Source organism: Lepus europaeus, chromosome 6 (genome assembly GCF_033115175.1).
Source record: "Lepus europaeus isolate LE1 chromosome 6, mLepTim1.pri, whole genome shotgun sequence".
Classification (NCBI taxonomy): Eukaryota; Metazoa; Chordata; class Mammalia; order Lagomorpha; family Leporidae; genus Lepus; species Lepus europaeus.
In genome coordinates, this window is record NC_084832.1 from 87,447,425 (window position 1) to 87,453,844 (window position 6,420).

The following is a 6,420-nucleotide window of genomic DNA, read 5'->3' on the forward strand; positions in this document are numbered from 1 at the left end:
TGCATATTATGAAAAACTATGCATGGATTTCAAAAATTTACATAAGCATATGTTTTTATAAAAAATTTACATAGCATATTTTTAAAGGCTTATTTGACAGGCAGAGTGACAGAGAGAGAGAGAATCTTCCATCTGCTGGTTTACTTCCCAAACGACCACAATGGCTGGGGTTGGTTCAGACATAAGCCTGGAGCCCAGAACTCCATCCAAGTCTCCCTTGTGGGTGGCAGGGGCCCAAGCACTTGGGCCACCTTCCACTGCTTTCCCAGGCTCATTAGTGGGAACTGGACAGGAAGCAGGGCAGCTAGGACTTGAACCAGGCTCGCAGGAGCTGCTGGCTAGCAGTGCAGGCAGCAGCTTAACCCTCTGCACCACAGTGCTGCCCCTAAACACATCTTTCAATTCCATTTGTTTCATGCATCTTTGGAGTACCCTTGTATATAAGGGCTTCAGAGACTATAGGCCATGGTATTTATGTTTTACAGTCAGTAGTGTTTAATGTTTAAGAAATTCTATCTCAGGGATAACCTTATGTAACCCTATTTAAAAAGATAGTTGAGAAACGGATTTAGATAATATTTCCAGGTTAGATCTTTTAAAAAAAAGATTTATTTATTTGAAAGGCAGAGTTACAGAGAGGCAGAGAGAGAGAGAGAGAGAGAGAGAGAGAGAGAGGTCTTCCATCAGCTGTTCACTCCCCAGATGGCCACAACAGCCAGAACTGGGCTGATCCGAAGCCAAGAGCCAGGAGCTTCTTCCAGGTCTCCTATGTGGGTACAGGGGCCCAAGGACTTGAGCCATCTTCTACTGCTTTCCCAGGCCATAGCAGAGAGCTGGCTCACAAGTGGAGCAGCCAGGACTCCAACCGGTGCCCATATGCGATGCTGGCACTGCAAGTGGTGGCTTCACCTGCCTCGCCACAGTGCTGGCCCCTCTAGATCTTCTTAGTTTCTTGCTTACTTTTGGAACATCCAAGAGAATGTAAGAGTCACTTGAGGGTCATTTATAAACTTTATTTAATAAATTTATAAAACTTATATAGTATTTGGTAGAATTTTGTTTAGTCAGATCAGTTGCAATACACAAAGAAGAAATCAAATACGGCAATATATAAATGTAGTTAAAATACTGTGGAGGCATTTAACTAGGTAGGTTCAAAGGCCTGTCAAAAAAAAACCTATCTTCAAACAGTACTTTATACTTTGTGTGTCTGTGTGGATGCAAACAGTGGAAATCTCTACTTAGTACAGAGTTGGCCTTCTGTATATAAAGTGAATTAAAAGGGAATCTTAATGAAACATAGAATGGGAGAAGGAGTAGGAGGTGGAATGGGAGTAGGGGAGGGAGGGCGGGAATGGGGGGAAGAAACGCTATATTCCTAAAAGCTGTACATATGAAATTTGTATCCATTAAATAAAAACCTTAAAAAAAATCCGACAGTTAAGAATTTCTGATATACATCAAAAAGGAAAAAAGGTTTGCCAGTAGCCTTCAAAAATCTGAGAATGCTGATGTAAGTCTGATGATATGAATATTAATCACTTAAATATAAAGTAAATCCCGAATCATCTTTACTGTGCACTAAAACAACCCGAACTCTTATCCCTGGTAGAAGCTAAGATGTTTCCAGATGTTAAAACCGCAGGCCCCGAGGATTGTCTCTGAGACAGACAACTGCTAACTTGATGGAGCAGGACGTGCTCCAGGGCAAAGAAGCACTGCCTTCAGCGAGTTCTCCAGCCTCAAGGAAGCAGAGCTGGGTGGAAAGGCCACGCCAAGGAGTCCAGGACCTGCAGCTGAGCCCTGGAAGCAAGGTGGATAGGCTGTAGCAGTCAGGAGAGGTACACACGGCTCAGCAACAGTCACCTCCCAAGACCGCACACCTGGGAATGCAGCCCCGGATGAAGACCTCAGACGTGAATCCACATCTGTCCGCTTCTGTATCCTCACAGAAAAGATTAAGGCTTTGTACAGTGGAGGTCCAGCGAGGTCAACTTGTAATGGAGCCTCATCCCTAGTAGCTCTGATGCAGATTTATCTGGTCCCAATAACTTCCTTAGCTTGCAATTTCTCTGTATAGCTTAACTCATGGAGACCAGGGAGTAGTGTGATTGTCCCTGTCCTTAACGTGGCTCACATCTCACCGCTGGCCTCTGTCCTGAGAGCTCTTGCAAGGACGCACACGCAGAACTCCCAACTGCAGGCCGCGACATCCACTTATCACCCAACATTATCCGTTATTACTCCAACATTCTCATAGTGGAAGCCTCAATCAAAGAAGTAATACTCAGGTTACCCCTGGATCCAGACAGAGTGGAGCCCATCTTTTGCCATTGCAAAAGAAACACGCTGGCCCTTATTACTGACCAGTTGAAGGAAGGCCACACACTGTGGACCAACCAGAGGCCCACACATGAGCTGATCAAGCCCCGCCCATCCCCAGCTTTGACCTGTAAGATCCAGTGCCTTTACTCCCGCAGGCCGCTGGGAACTCAGCAATAGCTGCCCGGCTGCTTGCTCTGCGCATTGCGATGAACACGTACTTGATTCGAATCACAGTTCAGTGACTGGCTTTCTGCACTCCAGGAAGCAGACCAGTTTTGGAGGTTCTATAGCAACTCCTCCAACCAGCGCTTGGGGTTGTTCTCCAGCAAACTGTTACTGCAGCCTGTTGGTTTGGCTCTGTCTGATGTACTGATTGGATCTGTAGCCAAAAAGTTCATGGAAGATGGCAGGTTGCTGCTGGTGCTGACCTGGGAGCCAGCAGTGATTTCTCAGAAGTTGTGCCCTGCCACCCACTTGTCACCTGGATTGTGCTGCTGACCCCCCAGTTATTGCAAGTATTTGGGGAGTGAACCAATGAGTGAGAGCGCCCTCTGTGTGTGTGTGTGTGTATCTGTGTCTCTGAGTTTCTCTCTATGTCACTCTCTCTTTCTCAAAGAATGATTTTAAAGTTTAAGGGAAATAGAATTAAAATATTTATTTTGATGTAAAAAATCTCACAGGGACAGAGTGCTCCGTGAAGATTAGATCCTCAAGCATTGTTTTGGGTCCCCAGAGACTTCTGGGGTCATAAACACTTTGATGTTGACTTGGCTGTTTGATCTGCAGATTTATTTTTAAATGAGATGTTCTTTTCTTCCTTGAGCTTTCTTTCTTGGTCTTTTTCTCTCTTTCATTCTGAGAATAAGAAAGATAGAGATGGCAGGCTTCTATCCTCTGGCCCATTCCTCAAATGCCAGGAGTAGGAAATCCATCCGGGTCTCCCACATGGGTGGTAGGAACCCACCCACTAGAGCTATCACCTGTCGCCTCCTAGGGTGCACATTAGCAGGCCACTGAATTTAAGATGGAGCTGGGACTTGATTCCAGACACTGATATGGGATGTGGGTGTTCCAGTCAGCAGCTTGACCACTAGGCAGAATGCTCACTCTGGGTTTTATTCTTTCTAGTTGTGAATTTGAATGCTTTTGGGAACAGCATCATGGCCTGGTCACCCACGTTGTCAACGCAGTAGTCACTGGCAAGAGTAGCCAGCAAGGGGCTCTCCCACATTCCTCAAGAGGTAGATGCCCAGGTGTGACATGGGCCAGGGCAAGAGCAAGTGAAATTTGAACCCTTGCTATTTACACGATCACATGTGTGCCCACAGTTCCATGAGGCCCAGAGAAGCTCCAGTCCCAAAAGTCGTAACTGGCATTATTGTCAAGCTTCCAGTGTACAGTGTAATTCTGCCTCACTCTCTCATTGAATCCTCAGGAGAATCTGATTGTTGGTTTCTTCGTTTTGCAGATGAGAAAATAGGAAGCTTTAAAGATGCACATTGAACAACTCTTATTATTGAACATCTATTAATAAAATACACGGTGAGCACTTGCTATGTTCCCATCACTATTCTTAAATCATGGGATCATGATCTTAAATCGGCATTATGGGATGGGAGTTTTGGCATAGCAGGTTAAGCTGCCGCTTGAGATGCCATATCCCATATTAGAGTGCCAGTTTGAGTCTTGTGCCTCCACTTCATATTCACTTCCTGCTAATATGGCTGGGAAGACAGCAGATGATGATCTAAGTACTTGGATCTCTGCCAACTAGATGGACGACTCAGATGGAATTTCTGATTCCTGGCTTCACCTGGGAGTGTCTGGGGAGTGAATCAGTGGATAGAAGATCTTTCTCTCCCTTGCTGTCATGCTGCCTTTTAAATAAATAAATGCATCTTTTAAAAATAAAAAATAAAATAAAGCAACATTGTCCAAGAGAATTTTTTTTTATTGGTTGCAGAAACGTTCGATATCTTGTACTGCCTAATACGGTAGCCATAAGCCACAAGTGGTTATTGGTACTTGAAATATGGCTGAAGTGGCTGAGGAAACAAATTTATTTCATTTTAGTTAATTCTAATTTAAATCAAATAGTATACTACATTTTCTACTATATTTGCTGAGCTCTAGAGACCAATGATCAAGACAAAAATCTTGAGTCTCCTGAACATTTATGCTATGAAAAACATGGAAAATGAGTAAATAAATGGCATAATGTGTAAGAAAAAAAAATCAGATCATGGTAAGTGTTACACAGGAAATAAAGCAGATTAGGGACTGAGAGTGACAGATGTGAGGGAGATGGTTTTTGGATTCAATGAGGGAGCCAATGCTGTAGTGTAGTGGGTAAAGCCACTGCCTGCAGTGCTGGCATCCCATATGGGTGCTGGTTCGAGTCCCAGATGCTCCACTTGTGATCCAGCTCTCTGCTATGGCCTGGGAAAGCAGCAGAAGATGGCCCAAGTCCTTGGGCGCCTGCACCCATCTGGGAGACCTGGAAGAAGCTCCTGGCTCCTGGCTTCAGATCAGCCCAGCTCCGGCCATTGCAGCTATTTGCCGAGTAAACCAGCAGATGGAAGACCTCTCTTTCTGCCTCTGCCTCTGCTGTTTAACTCTGCCTTTCAGACAAGTAAATAAATCTTTAAAAAACAAAAACAAAACATGAATCAATGGGTGGAAAAAGCCTCTCTTAGAAGGTGAGATTTCAAATGTTCAGTAACCATACAGAACTGCAGGAACCCCACATCCCATGCTGTCTTCAGCACAAATTATCTGCAACTTCCTAAGGCTTTAAATAGTCCCACTTCCTCTCTGCACTATGACTACCTCACCCATGATGACTGCTCTTTTTTTTTTTTTTTTTGGTCTGTTTTAACTTTATTAAAATGCTTAGGATACAGATGGCCTTTCTTTAGTAAATGGTTATTTCACTTTTCCTAGACTAAGACACACAAAGATACTTCAAAAAGTTTGTGGAAAATGAAAATAAAGGATAGATAATTTCCAAAATTTTTTAAATCCCATACCTAGTTTTTTTTTCCATAATATGCATTTTTCAGGAACTTTTATAAGACATTAAGTATATGTGATTTCAAAATTTTAGCACCAAAATAAACTTTTCTTTTACTTTTATTCATGTGTTTATTTTCTGGAGGCAGAGAGGGAGACACACATACGTACACATGAAACAGAACTGCCACCTGCTGGTTCATTCCCCAAACGCTCACAGTGCCCCGGGTCCGGACTGAGGCCAAAGCCAAGAGCCAGGAACGTAATCCAGGTCTCCCAGGTGGGTGGCAGAACCCAATCAGTCGAGCCATCACTTGCTGCCTCCTGGAGTCTGCATTAGCAAGAAGTGGGATGTGGAGCCAGAGCAGGTACTCCAACATGGGGTGCAGGCACCTTAACTGACTTCTTAACCAAACACCTGTCTTTTAAATTCCTTTTCCACAAATTTTTTGAAGCCCCCTCATTTTGCACTCTGAGAAATCAAGCTGAAAGGTCTCTATTGTGCGAATCCTTGTACGAGGCTCTGATCCTCTGTGCTCAGCTGTCTTATTAGAGGATGGTGCGGGACCGGAGCTTCCTAACGGTTACCAGTCATAGAGGGGAGGGCGGTTGCCGGAGTGAGTCTCATGGGTTATTTTCCTCAGCTTAGTATAGAAATAAAAAGCCAGGAAGCGATTTGCAAATAGGCAGAAACTTTTATTCTATTGGCAGGCGATAGAGAAAGTGTCTGGTCAGAGAGGAGACCAGGCAGAGTGCCCCGGCGGGACACTGGCTTTGAGGAATTACTATTTGCTCATTTGCTCATTGGGCCATCCTATTGGGGGTGCCCACTGGACAGGGGGTTTCACATATGTATGTTGATTGGCTTGGGGCTTAAGGAGATAGCAGGGGGTCTCTTGGAGACTGTCTCCTTAGGGGCTCAGCCCCCTCCTCTGCTAGCTCTGCGTGGAAGATTGCAACGAACTTGAAGGCGTGGTTTAAAACCGCAAGGTCACACAAAATAGCCAGGGTCTCTTGGAACCAGTCCAACTCTCCCAGGTGTCCAGCCCCTTCCCCTGCCAGCGCTGAGTGAAAGATTGCACC